Here is a 19,397-nt window from a genome sequence, read left to right as displayed (position 1 = left end):
GTTTCAACATTTGATATGTTTTCTCCACATATCACCTCCACACCACTCTGAAAGCTGCTCAGAATGTAGTGATTCATTTTTTGATAGCAACAGCTATGACAGTATTTCCAGCTGCAAGCCTGAAAGTACTGGAACAGCAAGGACAATTCTGTTTGTTTTTTTTGCCATACACTGAAGACATTTGCGTTTGATGTCAAAAGTGGGTGGTACGGTGGTGTAGTGGTTAGCACTATCATTTCGCAGCAAGAAGGTTCTGGGTTTGAACCCATTGGCCGAGGGGGACCTTTCAGTGTGGAGTTTGCATGTTCTCCATGTGCCTGTGCGGGTTTCCTCTGGGTGCTCTGGTTTCCCCCACAGTTCAAAGACATGCGGTTAGGTTATTATGGGGTAGCCATGGCCTGAGGTTAGGCTGAAGTGTCCTTGAGCAAGGGCACCTAACCCACAACTGCTCCCTGGGTGCTGTAGCATAGCTGCCCACTGCTCTGGTTATATGTGTGTGTGCTCATTGCTCACTTGTGTGTGGGGGTGTGTGTTCACTGCTCCAGATGCATTAAATGCAGAGTTTAAATTCCACTGTATGCTTAAGAATTACATGTGACAAATAAAGGCTTCTTGGCTTGCCTTCTATATCTGATAGGTCAGAATTTCAGCTTTTATTTCTTGATATTTGCACCTATATATGTTAACAGAATGGTGTTGGGAGTTTTGCACAGTCAAATGCAGGGACTTTCAAGTCAAGTCAAGTTTATTTGTATAGCACTTTTAACAATAAACATTGTCGCAAAGCAGCTTCATAGAATTTAACGACTTAAAACATGAGCTAATTTTATCCCTAATCCTATCCCCAATGAGCAAGCCTGTGGCGACAGTGGCAAGGAAAAACTCCCTCAGATGACATGAGGAAGAAACCTCGAGAGGAACCAGACTCAAAAGGGAACCCATCCTTATTTGTGCAACAACAGACAACATGACTATAACATTAAAAGTTTTAACATAAAGTCAGTTTCGTTGATGTTATAAACTCTTCATTGATGGAAACTTGAGTGCAAAACTGTTCATGGCAACTGTAGTCCTAAAATTAGCAAGTCAACTGTAGTCCTCAGCCATAAAAGCATTACTGTAAGTGTCCAGAGCATCCTCCGTGACTTTCAACTGTCCACATGGGGCCGTCCTCCACAGGAACGATGCGATGAGACACCAACCAGACACAGGGCACCAGGATAGATCAGGCAGGTCCGAGGAGCAGAAGAGTTCGGCATCTTGATCCCAGGACCGACATGTAACTCAGATGGAAAGATCGGGGGGGAAGCAAGAGAAAACGCAGGTTGTTAGGTATGCCCAATATCACCTGAATAAGTAGGAACAGTACCCATATACATATTGCACAGTACAAGCAGGGACTCTGGCAAAAACTAACTATGATAGCATAACTAAAAGGGGAGAGCCAGAAGGTAACACAGGCATGAGGGAGCCCCGAGACATAAAATAGCCAGCCACTACATCGTCAACAGACTCGAGTGAGCAAGCGAGTGGGGACTGACAGCATCCATACATCCCAGTTTACCAAAGACTCTATGTCTGAGGACCCTCCAGATCTACACCTTTACCTCATAAACACAATTAACAAAAGGCTTGACTAAACAGATTATGTTTTCAGCCGAGACTTAAATGCTGAGACTGTGTCTGATTCCTGAACACTACTTGGAAGGCTGTTCCATAACTGTGGGGCTTTGTAAGAAAAGGCTCTGCCCCCTGATGCAACCTTCACTATACGAGGAACCAGCAGATAGCCTGCACCCTTTGATCTAAGTAGGCATGGCGGGTCATAGAGGAGCAGAAGTTCACTCAGGTACTGTGGCGCGAGACTATTCAGTGCTTTAAAGGTCAAGAGTAGTATTTTATAATCAATACGAAATTTGATTGGGAGCCAATGCAGTGTGGATAAGACAGGGGTGATGTGGTCATATTTTCTAGTTCTAGTAAGGACTCTTGCTGCTGCATTTTGACCTAACTGGAGCTTGTTCATGCACTTATTGGAACATCCAGACAGTAAGGCGTTACAATAATCCAACCTGGAGGTAACAAAAACATGAACTAGTTTTTTTCCGCGTCATGGAGTGACATTAAATTTCTTATCTTAGCAATATTTCTGAGATGAAAGAAAGCTATCCAGGTAATGTTATCAATGTGATTTTCAAATGAAAGACTGGGGTCAATAATCACTCCGAGGTCTTTTACTGCTGCACATGAAGAAACAAAGGCCATCCAGAGTTACTGTGTAATCAGAAAGCTTACTTCTAGCTGCATGTGGTCCGAGTACAAGTGCTTCAGTCTTGTCAGAGTTAAGCAGAAGGAAGTTAATAAGCATCCAGTGTCTAATGTCCTTCACACATTACTCAATTCTATTAAGCTGATGTCTCTCATCAGGTTTTGCAGAACCACACAACTGTGTGTCATCAGCATAACAGTGGAAAATAATACAGTGTTTATGAATAATATCACCCAGAGGTAACATATATAAAGAAAAAAGCAGTGGACCCAAGACAGAACCTTGTGGAACACCAAACTTTACCTCAGTATGTCTAGAAAAAGCACCATTTACATCAACATACTGATAGCGATCAGTTAAATTAGAGCTGAGCCAGGAGAGGGCCGTTCCCTTAACTCCCACAACATTTTCTAGTCTATCCAGAAGAATGGAATGATCAGCGGTATCAAATGCTGCACGAAGGTCAAACAACACAAGCAGCGAGACACAGCCCTGATCAGACACCAACAGTAGGTCATTTGCTACTTTAACCAGTGCTGTCTCTGTGCTAAATCCTAACTGATACATTTCATGGATGCTATTCCTATGCAAATATGAGCATAACTGCTGTGCCACAGCTTTTTCAAGGATCTTGGAGATAAAGGGGAGGTTTGATATTGGACAGCTGACAGGGATCAAGGTCAGGTTTTTTAATCAATAACTGCTAGTTTAAAGGATTTGGGTACATAGCCAATCCTAAGAGAAGAATTTATTATTTTTAGAAGTGGTTCAATTACTTCGGGTATTATCTTTTTGAATAGACATGTAGGCAAGGGATCTAGTACACAAGTTGAGGCTTTTGATGTTGAGATTAATGAAAGTAATTCAATTTCTCTAAGGGGAGTAAAACATTCTAATTGCTGATCTGATACAGTTCTATCAGTTAACTACAGGGTCACTTACATTGTTCGGCCTTAACTTAGTAGTTTGAGTCTTTTGTTGGGTATTCTCAATTTTGTCATTAAAGAAATTCATGAAGTCGTTGCTACTACATACTACAGGTATGCACGTGTCTATAGCGGACTTATTCCTGGTTAATTTTGCTACAGTATTAAACAGGAATCTAGGATTATTTTTGTTATCTTCTATTAGGGAGGGGAGATAAGTTGATCTAGCAGCACTAAGAGCTTTTCTATACTTCAGGAAGCTCTCCTTCCACAATAATTTGAAAGCTACCAATTTTGTTTGACGCCATTTATGCTCCAATTTTCAAGTGGTCTGTTTTAAAGTGTGAGTGTCTTCATTATACCAGGGTGCTATTTTTTTGTCTCTGAACATTTTCCTTTTAAGAGGAGCTACATTAGCTTATGGTGGATAATGAGGTCAAGTATGGTGGAACGTTGACTCTAAGCATTCAGTTTCCTGATGAAGTTCTGCAGGGGCCGACAGTGACCCAATAAAAGTTGATAACTCTGGGAGATCATTTATAAAGCTCTGTGCAGTAGTTGACGCGAATGCACATTTAATACATTTATTGGTGGTGTGGTGAGGTGCATATATTATTACTCAGACATATTTTGAATGAGATGAGATAATGATCTGAGATAACTTCAGACTGTGGAAGTATGACTATATTTTCTACATTTAACCCGAATGTTAGTATTAGATCGGGGGTGTGACGACCATTATGGGTCGGTCCTATGACATTCTGATTAATCCCTACTGAATCTAAAATGGACACAAACGCTGTTTTCAAAGGGTCTTCTGGGTTATCAAAGTGAATATTAAAATCTCCGACAACTAAAGCTTTGTCTAAGTCAATAACCAGATCTGAGATAAAATCTGCAAATTCAGAAAGAAACTCAGAATATGGCCCCGGGGGCCTGTAAATAATAAGTCACCATGAACCTGTTTTTTTTTTTTTTTGGATGCCTTCTTTCCAGTAGAATATAGTGAATGGAATCAGTGTAATAGTCATAAATCATGGTGAAATAAACACAAGATTTTCTTGCTAGTTATGATAGTGGACACAGTGTAGCGTCTCTCCTGGGAATCACAGGTCCTACTCCCTAACTTGAATGAAATACCAAGACAATGAAGTTACAGCCCGTGTTGAAAGCAGTAAAATCAGTAAAGCCATACAGATTTTATGAAGAATGCATAGGTGACATGAACCTGCATTCACGCAGATATCTAATAGAACAGGGGCTAATAGGGGCTTCATGCCCCGAATAGAATGATGGCCAAGATGGCTTTTGTTTCCCCTTCACATGAGTGTTAGTGCTATTGATGCTGGTCATTTGAGGTCAAGGCCTATGTCGCAGTGGCCTCATCAATGAGGCACTGGACTCTTAAGCCAGTGTTTGTGTGTCAAATTTGATGAGAGAAAGGCTTTGTCCAGAGGCTTTTGAAATTTGCGATTGCATGTGTTTAGCAGAGAGGGGCAAGCAGATTTCTTCTAACACCAAAATTTCCAAGATCCCATTAATTGAGAGTACACACAAGGATGCAGCAGAAGCATGGCTGGCTTGCTAAACAAGAGGAAGCAAATCAGTATTAAAAATGTGTCTGCCCATTTCAGTCCAGACAAATCCAGGTGTTTCCAGTTTCTTTTCTTCTTCTGTCCCATGTCAATTTGCGCCACTTATAGGGACCATTACAGCGATAGAGACAGGTTCCTAGCACTTCATCCCCCCCTGTCGTTTGCCATCAGTCTCCTCATGTTGGACTTTTCAACATAAGTTTCACGAATGCCTCATCGGCGACGATCCATGTTCCGTTTGAAAACATTCACCGGTACAACTGGGTTTGGGAATGCCTCACCGGTGTTTGCATCATGCAACAGTCTTAGCTCATTGCACAAGTGCACGATGGACTTGTCAGGATTACTCAAAATCATTTCTGTCAACCATTGCACACTTAGTCCTGGGTCATCAATCTCAGGCAGCCCTGCTCTTATGACAAAATAGCCAAAGGGGCCCCACCAATGGTGCCAGTTGTCCGCAACCCTTTGTTGGCTGTCCATCGCTAGCAATGATGCCTGCTTCATTAGGATGCACAGAAACGCAGATGGGCCGCAAGGCCCACACCAGAGCGACAGAGTCGTCCGCAGCGGTGGCATGAATGGCCCGGTTGAGGTGCTATGGAATGTCTAGTTTCGTGAGCTGTCCTATACTCTCTTTGATGCTTGACTTCAATTTCAAACACTGAGCTTTTAACTTTGCTTCGCTATGTTGCTCTAACCGAGGCATCCCTTTCCCACGTCTGATCGATAATGACGGCATTCTTCATGTTCCTCTTCCAAACGTCTTTGTACCTCAGTTTCTGTCCTCCTTGTTTCTGTCAGCCTCTTTCCTAGGCTCAGTTCTCCATAGAAAACGGCTTTGGGTAGTCGCATGTCAAGCGTGCGCCAGATGTGTCCAGCCCAACGAAGTTGGGAGGCTGTGATAAGGGTTTCCACGCTTACTGTTTTGGCTCGCCTGAGGACTTCTACATCGGGGACCTTGTCCTGCCATCTTATTTTGAGGATTTGATGCAGGTGTCGCAGTTGTAGCCTGGTCAGATACTTGAAGTGTTTACCGTAGAGCGTCATACATTCATTGGCGTAAAGCAGAGGTGATAAGACTGCGGCATTGTATACTTTCAACTTGCTGGCTCTCTTGATGTCATGGTGAGACCATAGTTGCTTTTGTAAAGCACCGAAGGCTTTGGTGGCAACTTGAATCCAGCAGTCTACCTCCAAGTCTGATGAGTTGGTGTTGTGCATCTGCTTAATGCCTATAATATAATATAATGGAATGTGATCTCAAAAACAAATTTCTGCTTGCTGCACATATTTCACAAGGGCCAAAGGCTGTATCCAACTGCATGGAAGAAGCCATGAGTTAAAGCCTGTAAAGCATGCTGAAATAGCTCAGTAGGGAGAGCGTTAGACTGAAGGTCCCTGGTTCAGTCTCGGGATTGGTGGTTTGTGTATGCCTTTGGCCAAGTGGGTGCTAAATTTTTTGCCAGAGCGAGGTCAGTTATATGGCAGTAATTTGATGGTAAAAACAATCTTGCAGTTGTGTCTTGGTTCCATGGTGTAATGGTTAGCACTCTGGATTCTGAATCCAGTGGTCTGAGTTCAACTCTCAGTGGAACCTCTGAAGCTGTTGTTTGCACCTCTTGAATTAATATATTTCACCTGAAGGCTACTTTTGAGCAAGCTTGCATATCCCAAACCCTTTGTTTCCATCAACATGGAACAAGTTCTCTTCAAGACAGGTATGGTCCACTTCTGCAATTTTGGATCTGAGGTTTATTCCAGTACCATCACAGCTTCAATGATATTGGGCACTATAGGTCTGGATTTGGGTGCAACATGGTGGCTCGGGGAGCATTAGAACAGTTGGCGGTGGCACGGTGGTGTAGTGGTTAACGCTGTCGCCTCACAGCCAGCATGTTCTGGGTTTGAGCCCAGTGGCTGATGGGGGCCTTTCTGTGTGGAGTATGCATGTTCTCCCTGTGCCTGTGTGGGTTTCCTCTGGGTGCTTTGTTTTCCCCTGAAGACATGCAGGTTAGGTTAATTGGTGGGTCTAAATTGACTGTAGGTGTGAATGGTTGTTTGTCTTTATGTGTTAGCCCTGTGATGATCTGGTGACTTGTCCAGGGTGTTCCCTGCCTCTCGCCCATAGTCAGCTGGGATAGGCCCCACCTTGCTTGTGACCCTGTACAAGATAAGCGGTTACAGATAATGGATGGATGGATGGATGGATGGAAAGTGCAGTTGGCTGTGCCCCTAGAACCAATTCAGAGTGATAACTGCCCATCAATGTTTAACTTACTTGGTCTGCTCACATGGCGTAATGGACCATCCATTGTACCCTCTGTTGCCACATTGGATTGTGTGGGCTGGGCTGCGAACAAGTTCTGATCAGATCCTGTGTACTTTAAATGAAAAACACCTGAGTCAGTCCCCTCAGAATTAAATAGTGGTCAACTGGTGAATTCTCACTATGGACTTTCTGTCAGCTAATGACTATTATTTAGTGGTGAATAAGAGAAGAGAAAATACAAAGAAAAAGACCATCTATCTGTCTATCATACCCTAACAATGGCTACTACCTTCCTGGATCCTTTGGTAATTGCTATGTTTTGGAGTGGTTTTGAGTGATTCAAGCAACTAAAGATACCTTTTAGAGTTTATGAAATTAAAGTTACTTTCAAAATGAAGCACAATTAGATGAATTGAAAAAGGAGCACTGATTTTTAAGAGATTCATAAGTGCTTCTCTTTGAGGCAGTCTCATGTGTGTATTTGAATTTCCTGCATCCTGCAATCAGTTGAGTTACTGTATTTCAATGGCACATCCAGATACAAGGAATCGATTGACATTTTGCAAAACAACCAGAGAATCTCTTGTTTTGGACAATATTTCCCTCAACAGAAAAAGGCTTCCCCTTTCTTGAAAACAACAGGACCGGTAAAGAAGGGAACTGGCTAGTACAGGGATTGAACCTGTGACCTTGGCATTACTAGCACCAGACACTAACCAACTGAGCGAACTGGCCAGGGAAAAACAAATGTCATGGCTGCTGAGATGCTTCACTAAATAGTGACGAGTTGGTGACTTTCCCTTGAACAGATGTCTTTTCTCTTGATTATTGTTTTGAAGCCCTCAGTTCGACCCACTCACACATTTACACAGGGGGATGAAAATCCCAACATCCAGTCTGAAAAATGTATTCTATCTACTGAGCAAAGTCAGCATGGATAGCTTTAACAATGTGAAAGAAGGATGCACACCTACTTCCCTTCTTCAACATGGTGGTCCAAAAGCCACCATGTGCTCTGAAGAACCACTTCTCGCCAACCTCGACCCAATTGCTCTCACTGAACAATAAAGCAACATCTGCTTCCTGAAACATGCATCAAAAGAAGGAGAAGCAGGCCAAGGATCCCATGTCAGGAGATTAGGTAGTTTTAAAAGACTGGAGCCTTGAAGATCACCGAGGGAAAGGATTCTTCCTGTCCTGAAAACAACACATCCAATAATGGATGGAAATGGCCAGTACAGGGATGCTTTTATGGCTGAGGACTACAGTTGACTGGCTAACTTTTGGACTGCAGTTGTCATGAACAGTTTTGCACTCAAGTTTCCATCAATGAACAGTTTATAACATCAACAAAACAGACTCGATGTTAAAAATTTTATAATCATGCTATCTGTTATCACCCAAATGAGCTTCTGCAAAAAAAGCTTCTGCTCACAGTCTGACCATGGGCTGTGACCAGCAACCAAAATCAAATCAGATTGCAAGATCTTGAAAGGATTTAGGTGCAAAGTTGCACTTAATAAGTACAAACTGCCTTGGTATGAGCAGAGAAAATGCAATCATGACAAAATATTTCATGATTTCATCAGCAGATGACCATTTGCAGATGGATCTTTGACTTTCTGACAGGCAGATAATCGGACAGGTGGTGATAATTGGTAGCCACACTTCCTCCTCACTGATCCTGAACACAGGTGCACCACTGGGCTGTGTGCTCAGTCCCCTCATGTGTTCCTTGTTTGCCCGCGACTGTACTGCTAAATACAGCGCCAACATCATCAACAAGTTTACTGATGGCACAACCATCTTGGGCCTCATTACGGACAACGATGAGACAGCATGTAGAGAGGAAGTGAAGGCGTTAGCCAGCTGGTGCCAGAACAACAACCTCTCTCTCAACGTCAGTAAAACTAAGGAGATGACAGTGGACTACAGGAGACAGCAAGGGAGGACACACTAGCCCATCTAGTCGTAGACATTTTTAGGGTATCATTTGTGACAAAATCACAGACAGATGGTCTTCTTCTTTGTATCTTCTCTTCTCTTATTCACCACGAATAAAAATAATAGTAATAAAAAAGCCCCAAGACAAGGAATGACACTTTCAGCCTTGACTTTGCTCCATTTTGGCAACCGCTCAGGGATTAATGCATTGGATCTGAAATGCACTGGGGTTCTTTTCAGTGCAAGTTGAAGCCTGCCTTCATGGTGTAAGCTGGTGGTGTCAACTGACCCTTTTATAGTATATATATATATATATATATATATATATATATATATATATATATATATATATATATAGAGAGAGAGAGAGAGAGAGAGAGAGAGAGAGAGTGTTTATTCCAAAGATACCATTTATTGAAATAGCTGACATGAATTAGCAAACTAATACTGATCGGATATAGCAACAATAACAGCCAAGGAATAGTTCAAAATAACTGGTGATACAATATGTACAATTAAGAATCAGTAGTGTATATGATGATAACTAAGGTACTAATGGTGATCAGAAGTAATAAGCTACAGTATATCCAAGTTTGCAGTGTAGGGGTGAGTGGATGTTAAAAATGTGATAGTGAAACCACGTGCTTGTGGGTGTGAGAGAGAGAGAGTGTGTGTGTGTGTGTGTGTGTGTGTGGAATGTGAATGGAATGCAGCCATGCCCAAAAGGTGGATGGTCAGCACAGAAAGGGTGTGCGAAGTTGAACAAAGGAATCTGTAGTTCAAACTAGTTGGCTCGGCCTTAAACCCAAATTCTACTCAAATCCCAATGTTGAGGAGTGAAGTATGATGGAGGGAGTGAAAAAGACAGAGAGAGAACGCATGCAGAAAATAACTAAATACAGATTGTAAATAAAGTAAATCAAACAACACGTGGTCTAAGACCGACTTTCATGTGAATCAAAATGTGTACATTTAAATCATAAATGAATTCAAATAAAGAACACTGTCAACTAACTGCAAGTAAAAACTAACACATTTTGCCCAGATGCTAGCCTCACTTGGGTGATCGCTCTTGTTAGCGATTGAAGTGTGCCTTCTCCGAAGATAGCACGGGATGCAGATCCAGGATGAAGATGGTTTTGTTCCTTGCAGCTCGTCAGCTGAAGATCCTCGGTGTCCCATTGGCTGTCCGATAATCTAGAAGGAATCTTGTTTATAATTCGTCGACGTTGAAAAAGGGAAAAGGAATCCGGTCGCCTTTTCTCTTTGAAACACTGCGTGGGCTGCAGTAACTAACCAGTTCAATTCTTATTACAACTCTGCGAAGGTCAAATACATTGAACTTTGGCTAAAGTCCGGTATCAATAGCTGGTTCTTCGTTCTCTGTCCTTCTGTAGCGCCAATGCACGGCTTCTCTTTCACATGTGGAATCCACCGCCAGAGAAGAAATCCACCACCAGAGAGACAGAATTTCGGTGCCGCCACTGGTTTAAAGCAGTCGTGATGTCACTGTATTTGGTATCTGGTATCGTCTCTGTCCAATACCGTTACAGGGATTCAGAAGAATGGGCAGAGATAGAACATGGCATCGAGTACAGAGATTGGTGTGTTCAAATTGTACTGTGAAAGGGTTACTATGGTTATGGGCATGGTAGCCACCCCTACATCAGATGTTGGAAGAACAGCTGGATGCACTGGCACCCATTTGGCCTGGTGTAGTGAAAACCCGGACCCTTACCCTTTGCCTCTGTACAGGTTTGAGCCCACGGTGTTAAAAAAAATAGCTGTAACGCTGAACACTGGCTGCTGTGGTCAGATTCAGAGTACAGCCTTTGTTGGAGTTAACAAAAAGCCAGGCCCAGGATCTTAGATGGGGTAAGAGAGAACTAAGCTGAGTAAGCCAAGAGTGAATCCTGGAATCTTCTGCACTGTCATGAGACTTCTTGTCCCATCATGACACCAAAATGACTCATGAAAGCAAGAGCCTATAGAATGAAGATTTCACTCAAGGTCATGTGACTTGCAACTCAAGTGACCCAACAAAGACACATTCCCATAACAGGAGTGGAACCCAGGCCACCTGGGTGAAAATCAGGGATCCTGACCACTAGACCATATGGGACAGCCTTGATGTGTAAAGGCCACCTTTGAAGTGCTTAGGCCACTGGTGAGAACTCAGGCATTTTCCAAAAAAGTAGCTGTTATTTTTTATTTTATTTAGTCAGGCTGGAAAAAATTACAAAACCATCTCTAAATAGTTTGGACTCCATCAATCCACAGTCAGACAGACTGTGTACAAATGGAGGAAATTAAAGACCATTGTAACTCTCCCCAGGAGTGGTCAAACAACAAAGATCATTCCAAGAGCAAGATGTGTAATAGTTGGCAAGGTCACAAAGGACCCCAGGGTAACTCCTAAGCAACTGAAGGCCTCTCTCACATTGGCTAATGTTCATGAGTCCACCATCAGGAGAATACTGAACAACAATGGTGTGCATAGCAGGGTTGCAAGGAGAAAGCCACTGATCTCCAAAAAGAACATTGCTGCTCATCTGCAGTTTGCTAAAGATCACATGGACAAGCCAGAAGGCTATTGGAAAAAAGTTCTGTGGACGGATTAGACCAAAAAAGAACTTTTTGGTTTAAATGAGAAGCGTTATGTTTGGAGAAAGGAAAACACTGCATTCCAGCCTAATAACCTTATCCCATCTGTGAAACATGGTGGTGGTAGTATCATGGTTTGGGCCTGTTTTGCTGCATCTGGGCCAGCACGGCTTGCCATCATTGAGGGAACAATGAATTCTGAATTATGCCAGCGATTTCTAAAGGAAAATGTCAGGACATCTGTCCATGAACTAAATCTCAAGAGAAGGTGGGTCATGCAGCAAGACAATGACCCTAAGCACACAAGTCGTTCTACCAAAGAATGGTTAAAGAATAAAGTTAATGTTTTGGAATGGCCAAGTCAAAGTCCTGACCTTAATCCAATGGAAATGTTGTGGAAGGACCTGAAGCGAGCAGTTCATGTGAGGAAACCCACCAACTTCCCAGAGTTGAAGCTGTTCTGTATGGAGGAACGGGCTAAAATTCCTCCAAGCTGGTGTGCAGGACTGATCAACAGTTACCGCAAACGTTTAGTTGCAGTTATTGCTGCACAAGGGGGTCACAACAGATACTGAAAGCAAAGGTTGACATACTTTTGCCACTGACAGATATGTCATATTGGATCATTTTCCTCAATAAATAAATGACAAAGTATCATATTTGTGTCTCATTTGTTTAACTGGGTTCTCTTTATCTACTTTTAGGACTTGTGTGAACATCTGATGATGTTTTCAGTCATATTTATGCAGAAATAGAGAAAATTCTAAAGGATTCACAAAGTTCCAAGCACCACTGTAAGAGTGATGCAGAACTGAGTGGAGATGTTATCTGTAAGAAAATTTTTCCTCTCTCAAAGGGTTGCTGGTCACAACCCATGGTCAAACTCTGAGCAGAAGCTTCAAGCTTTGTCAGTGTGAACAACAAGTCTTGTACAAAGTGCTGTATGGGGTAAGAGAGAACCAAGCAGCAATGCGAGAAGCATCCGATCCGAGGTCACACGCACCAACCATTGTGCCCCAAGCCGACGTAAGGTTTCAAGCAGTGATCCTTTCTCATTTTGCTACCCCTCACAAGCCATGCTAACAGTTGCAATCCATGGACAAACTCAGAGATGAAGAGTGACTCAGTGAAACTGAAATTTCAGTGATATAACCCAGATTCTGGGCGGCATGGTGGTGTAGTGGTTAGCGCTGTCGCCTCACAGCAAGAAGGTCCTGGGTTCAAGCCCCGGGGCCGGCGAGGGTCTTTCTGTGTGGAGTTTGCATGTTCTCCGCTTGGGTTTCCTCTGGGTGCTCCGGTTTCCCCCACAGTCCAAAGACATGCAGGTTAGGTTAACTGGTGACTCTAAATTGACCGTGAATGGTTGTCTGTGTCTATGTGTCAGCCCTGTGATGACCTGGTGACTTGTCCAGGGTGTACCCTGCCTTTCGCCCGTAGTCAGCTGGGATAGGCTCCAATGATGTAACCCAGATTCCAACCAGGGTGACAGAGATGCCAGAACAGAATCCAGTCGCTTCCCTGATTACAGCTCTCCAGACTCTGAGTTATCTGTGATCCCCTACCAGAAAATCAGCTGCTGGTTGAAGCATTTTGTGGACAGCCAAGCATCTAACAGAGAATCTTCTAATTTGTAGTCAGCCCTGTTATCCATTGCGCCACTAGCCCAAGGAGAGCCTTGGTAAGTGAGATCCAAACTATGTATGATTTTCCATTTAGTCACTGTTCAATAGTGAGATGGAAAATGCAATGCCAAGACCCAGATTCAAGCCAGGATTGCTGCAGCTACAACGAAGAGTATAAACCACTATACTATCACTGCACACCACCTCCCAAGGCCAGAGTGCCTGATCGCGTTGCCACAAACTCAGTGGCTGGACATGGATCAGGCCATCCCGGCCCACTTTTGGCCTGGTGTTGTGAGAACAGTCAGCTTTTTAGTTCAGTTCAGTTCAATTTCATTGCTCATTTTATGTTAACACATGGCCAACTTACAATGAAATGCAGTGAATGAGATAAGAACCAGAAACAAGTCTCTCTGCATTGGAGCCCGACAGGAGTTTAACAGAATAGCAGTTAAAAAAAGATTCAAAGTCCTAAAGATAAAAAAAACCCGGAAGTTAAATTCAAGTGAAAATAGAAATAACTGAGATGTATGCATGCATTGTCTCAGGGGGGTAGTGTGGGGAGGGGGTGTAGCATAGCACAAGCACCTGTATTCAGTCCCCCCAGGATTTCGCAGGCTTTTTTTGTGATTATTGCGGGCTAAAACGTCTGATGTTGCGGGGGGGTGGGGGGCGGTTTGGTTTCCAAAAATTGCGATGAAAGTTGCAGTGTTTTTTAGGTTTTTGTTGCGATTGCATTGCAGGAGGAAGTGAAAGTTGCGAGAAATTGTTGCAATTTTCTCTTTTTTTGATTAAAATTGAGTATGTTAAATATTAAGTTATTACTGAAAAACTATTGATTAAAAAAAAAAAGACACTGAGAAATGGTCCCATAAACAACTTTACCAATATAAAAGTTTACCAGGACTACAAAAATGCAGAAAAATAGGCTTTACTTATCCAAATGCACCTGTTGGTTCAAAAGTTAAAGTGCATAGAACCTCACAGCACAACATGAAGTTACCTTAAAATATAATATTGTTAGGACTGGGACTGTTTTGGCCTCTAGAGGCCGCTGTTATTTCCTTTTCGTGTCATGTTTGTTTTGGCCTCTAGAGGCCGCCACTGTTCCTGTGTTTTGTGTTTGTGTTGATTGCCTGTTTGTCTTCATTAGTATCACCTGTTTCCCATTTATTTTGTGTATATATACTCCCTCAGTTCAGTCCCTAGTCATGGAGTCTTTATGCTATGCTGTTAGTGCTAGTTCCCTCTGTCCCATGTACCTTGCCTGTATCTTAGTATTCTTGTTTTTTGTTGCTTTCTTTTGGACTTTGTGGATTTTTGTTTTGACCTTTCGATCTTCTGAGCGTTTGAGTTTTTGCCTCTTCTTTTCTGAGTTGGATTTTGGACATTGACCCTTGGGATATTTTTGTATATCTTCTGAGCTTTTGGATTATTCTTTTTTGTTTTTCCCTTGGATTGTATATATTGTAAATAAACTGTTTTTGATACTCTACTTTCGCCTCACACCTCTGCACTTGAGTCATCCACCTGGTGGCCTAGTGGGGGTTTGGTGGATTATCACACCAGCGACCCGGGTGCAAAACCCTAACAAATATAAATGCCTCAGCTTTCATGTAAGAAAAAAAAACTATTAATACTAATTCTGTGTGCAGGCAGTCTCTCCTGAAGACTAAATTAAACAATAATTATAAACTAATAAAATAAATGGCTCAGGCTTCATAGAAGAAAAAAAATTGAACAGAATCTTACAGTATGATGCTGAAGCTGCCTAAACAATGGAAAATAAAATGCCATTTTGGCAAAAATGTTGGCATCCATTAATTTCTTGTATTAAGTAAAAAAATAATATAAAGTGCACACAGTCCTTCACTGTAAACATAACACGCTTTCAGTAACAGAATTTAAGCCTCCATAAACACTGACTTGCACATGCTGCTTCTCTTGAACAGTGTTGCCAGATACTGCTGACGTTTTCCAGCCCAAAATATGTTCAAAACCCGCCAAAATGCACTTAAAACTGCCCAAAATGTAAAATGTACTTGATGCCTGTCTTGTAAAGTAAAAATATGCAGCTAAAGATCAGTATACTATTTGTAAATCGAACAACAATGCAAACAACTTCTAAATGGCAACATGAGCCCGTCAGTGCTGGAGGTGAAAAATCTGTCTGGTACTCGGCTCCGTATGGTTGAATCAGATTATAACTTTGCAATCATCTGCTGTGTTCTGAATCCTACATGCACCAGTAGGTGACGCACACACAATATTATGTAGGCTATGTTAGGCTACAATGCATATCTAACATCTGCATTGCTGAGGTTATTTATTTTTTTATTTGTCTTTTATTTATTTATCTTTTTATTTATCCTGTTTGTTTTATTAATTTTATAGGCCTAGTTATTCTGCTTAATTTATTTTTGTCTACATCCATGAATTTTCTTCATCTGTTATCCTGATTTTTGTGGATTTGTTAGATTGTACCTGTTTTATATACTTCAATTTAAAAAAAAAGTTAGGCTATGATGCATGGCTGAATGTAACATGAGAAGAGAAAATGGAGAATGGATTGCATCATTCTTATTTACTAGTTTATGAGTTCAGTTTCTGCACTACATTACACACATTCATATTAGTCTTACAGTTACATTGACATTTTTTTGTTTAAATAATACTTAGAGATTAATGTTGATTGTAAATGATTAATTTATGCCAATGATAAAAACCCTCCGAATGAATGTCAAACCCGCCCAATTTTTGTCAACCAGCCCAAGCCATTTTTGCCCGCAAAGTAGAATTCAAAACCGCCCAGCAATCTGGCAACACTGCTCTTGAACCTATACACGGAAGTAAGGCGGAAGGTAGTTTGTCGACGTCACCTCAAGACGATGCCAACGATTGGTCAAATTTGCGGGAAAGTTGCGGTGATTGGATATAATTGCAACACCACCCTGAATTCGCGAGGGTGGGTTGAATTTGCGTTGAAGTTACAAATCGCAACATCCTGGAGGGTCTGTGTATTGGACATCGGGAAAATTTGACATGCGCGGTTACCAGTAATTGCACTTTGTTGAAGACAAATTAAGTACTGACCATGTAAACAGAATTTTGATATGTGTTGGTAAATGTGGAAACAGTAACTATGTAAATGCTTTGGTGATATGTAAACAGAGTCTCGTGAAATAAACAGAGTCTTGTGATATGTCGATTGTGGACCTGTAGTAGTTTGAAATGATGTTTGCCTTCATGCCAGACTTCTTCAGCCTCCTCAGGAAGCACGGCCGCTGGCGACCTTTCCTGACCACAGTGTGGAACTTGAAGCTGCTGACCCTTTCGACCTCATCCTCGTTGATGTAGATGGCCTAGTGTGTCCTCCCTTGCTGTCTCCTGTAGTCCACTATCATCTCCTTAGTTTTCCTGACGTTGAGAGACAGGTTGTTGTTCTGGCACCAGCTGGCTAACGCCTTCACTTCCTCTCTGCATGCCGTCTCATCGTTGTCCGTAAGGAGGCCCGAGATGGTTGTGTCATCAGCAATCTTGATGATGATGTTGCCGCTGTATTTAGCAGTACAGTCATGGGCGAACAAGGAGTACATGAGGGGACTGAGCACACAGCCCAGTGGCGCAGCTGTGTTCAGGATAAGCGAGGAGGAAGTGTGGCTACCGATTATCACCACCTGGGGTCTGCCTGTGAGAAAGTCAAAGATCCATCTGCAAATGGTCATCTGCTCATGAAATCGTTAAATATTTCGTCATGATTGCATTTTCTCTGCTCATCCCAAGGCAGTTTTACTTATTAAGTGCAAATTTGCAGCTAAATGCTTTCAAGATCTTGCAACCTGATTTGATTTTGGTTGCTGGTCACAGCCCATGGTCAGACTGTGAGCTGAGCTTTGTCAGAGAATAGCTTTCAGAAAACAGGTTTCAGTGGCCTTTTTGAAGGACGCTTTAGCTTCAGAAAATGCTAAATGTAACTCGAAGAATGTTGAACCTTGGTCCTATCTACTGAGCTGTGCAGGCTCTAAGATGAGCTATATTGAACCATAGGATATGTATTTTCTTTTAGAATGTGAAGAATTTTGTCCATCAGCTCACTTTGAAAATGTTACTAGAATTTTGGCCATCAGGTCACTTGGAAAATGTTACCGTTGGAAACAGTTGGTGTATTATGAAATGCAAAATATGATAAAGGAGACTCCAAATGCTTGAGCAACTGAAATCCTATAATCAGGCAAGAATGGGACAATATTTCTCTTTCAAAACTACAGCACTTGGTCTCCTCAGTTCCCAAACTTTTACAGAGTTTTATTAAAACAAGAGGTGATGCAGCACAGTGGTAAACATGCCCCTGTCCCAACTTTTTGAAATGTGTTCCTGGCATCAAATTCAAAATTAGCATATCTTTTTCAAACAACAATAAAATTTCTCAGTTTCAACATTTGATATGTTTTCTTTCGACTGTTTTCAATGAAAGATAGGGTTTCCATGATTTACAAACCAACACATTCTATTTTTATTTACATTTTACACAGCGTCCTCACCAGAATTATTATAGTTTTGAAATGTATCAGTTTTGTTTAGTTGGTCAGTTTGTTTTTTAATTTCAGTTTAGTTCTTCATTCATTTTACAAGCACATAGGTAGGTTTAGCTTTATTTTGAGGAATTGACTAATTTTAGTTGAGTTTTTAATTTGGTTTAGTTTTTCAGGTCCAGTCACAGATATCCCATAATAACTAGATAGGACACAACATTATCTGACTCAAGAGATCAAGGATGCAGGAAACAAACTGTGGCCGTTGGTTGAACAGGCTGGGAAAGAGGGCAAGAAAGCAGGCTTCAAAGGTCCCACTGCATACATTGTTGGTAAAAAAAAAATAGGAACAGTGAATGAAAGCAATTTTTCTATTTGCTGCCATTCTTGTGTAGTACTGCCTTCTATGGGGTTAAGCTACTAAAAAGCATGTAATATGTTTTTTTTAAGCAATATCAATCTTTCTCATTTAAATCTTTGAATCTGAGGTTTGCATGCTATACTGTTAGTCACCAGGTGATGGTGCATTCCTGTCATGATATGGTGTCACTTAAAATGAAAGAAGGAGAAAAAAACTTATTTGTTTGAAAACTCTATCAATGTGTTACTTTTATATTCAAATGATGATATTCTCCTTTTTTTCTGAGAAGGTTATATAGTGTTTGGATTTCTTCCTCATGGTTGAATTTATACTTATTGAAGATAAGTTAGCGTATATGTATTGACCTACTTGCCCTTATTGCTAAGGCTATAGGTTCATTGATCTGTTGTGGAGTTCATTTACATCAATTGTTGTGAGAAAAAGTTGAAATTCTCTATCTTTCAAAATTTTTTCATATTATTATTTCATGTCTTTGTTGTCTATCAATGCTAGGGGTCTTAAAGATAATATGAAACGTAAGGCATTATTTTTGTTTGCAAAGAAGTACAAGGCAGATTTTTAGTTGTTTCAAGAATGTCACTCAACACCCAGTGATTTAAGCTTTTGGAGGTCACAGTGGGGAAACGATATATGGTTAGCTCACAGATCTGAGCATTCAGCTGGAGTCGGAATTTTTAAATATAACTTTAATGGAAATATTATTCAGACTAATCTAGATTCCTCAGGACACTTTATTATTATGCTAATAGCCATAAATAATATTAACATTATTATCCACTCTTTTATGGAGAATACCACCCTCTTTTATACCTTAGAAGAGAAACTTTCTGACTGGTTTACCAAATATCCTATTGCCTCTTTAATCTTGGGGGGGGGGGGGGGGGGGGTTAACATAGTATGAAACAATATCTTAGATATATGGCCTCTGACTGATCACAGAGCGATCCATTTATCAATATCATTGTCTGGAGGTCACTCAGCAAGTCCAAAAGCCTTATTTTGGAAATTGAATAGTTCTCTCCTGAACTTAACACAAGTCAAAGAGCATGTCAAAGATTTAATAAAAATTTTGATTTTCTGAAAAAAAAATCATATTCATAAATCATATTCATATTCTTTGTGGGCGAACACTGTGCAGGGGTGTGTAGAACCCTTTCTGATGGTTTTTGTAGGTTCTCTGTCCACTTGCACAACTTTCTCTAAGGCCTTGGACTTGACAGCCCTGCCCTAGCCTTGGCAGCACATGCGCTG

At 41.4% G+C, this 19,397-nt stretch overlaps 1 protein-coding gene and 1 non-coding gene across 3 annotated transcripts in view; one reads left to right on the top strand and one right to left on the bottom strand.

Annotated features, from left to right (window-relative positions):
- Nucleotides 1–19,397, bottom strand: part of LOC132867671 (zinc finger protein 271-like) — an 806,111-nt gene that overhangs the window by 378,386 nt on the left and 408,328 nt on the right. The gene's annotated exons all lie outside the window — the stretch shown is intronic.
- trnaq-cug (transfer RNA glutamine (anticodon CUG)) lies at nt 6,319–6,390 on the top strand. The gene has a single exon. It is a non-coding gene; the product is annotated as a tRNA-Gln (tRNA).

This window comes from Neoarius graeffei, chromosome 19, assembly GCF_027579695.1.
Source record: "Neoarius graeffei isolate fNeoGra1 chromosome 19, fNeoGra1.pri, whole genome shotgun sequence".
NCBI classification, from domain to species: domain Eukaryota; kingdom Metazoa; phylum Chordata; class Actinopteri; order Siluriformes; family Ariidae; genus Neoarius; species Neoarius graeffei.
This window is presented reverse-complemented; position numbering and strand designations above follow the sequence as displayed.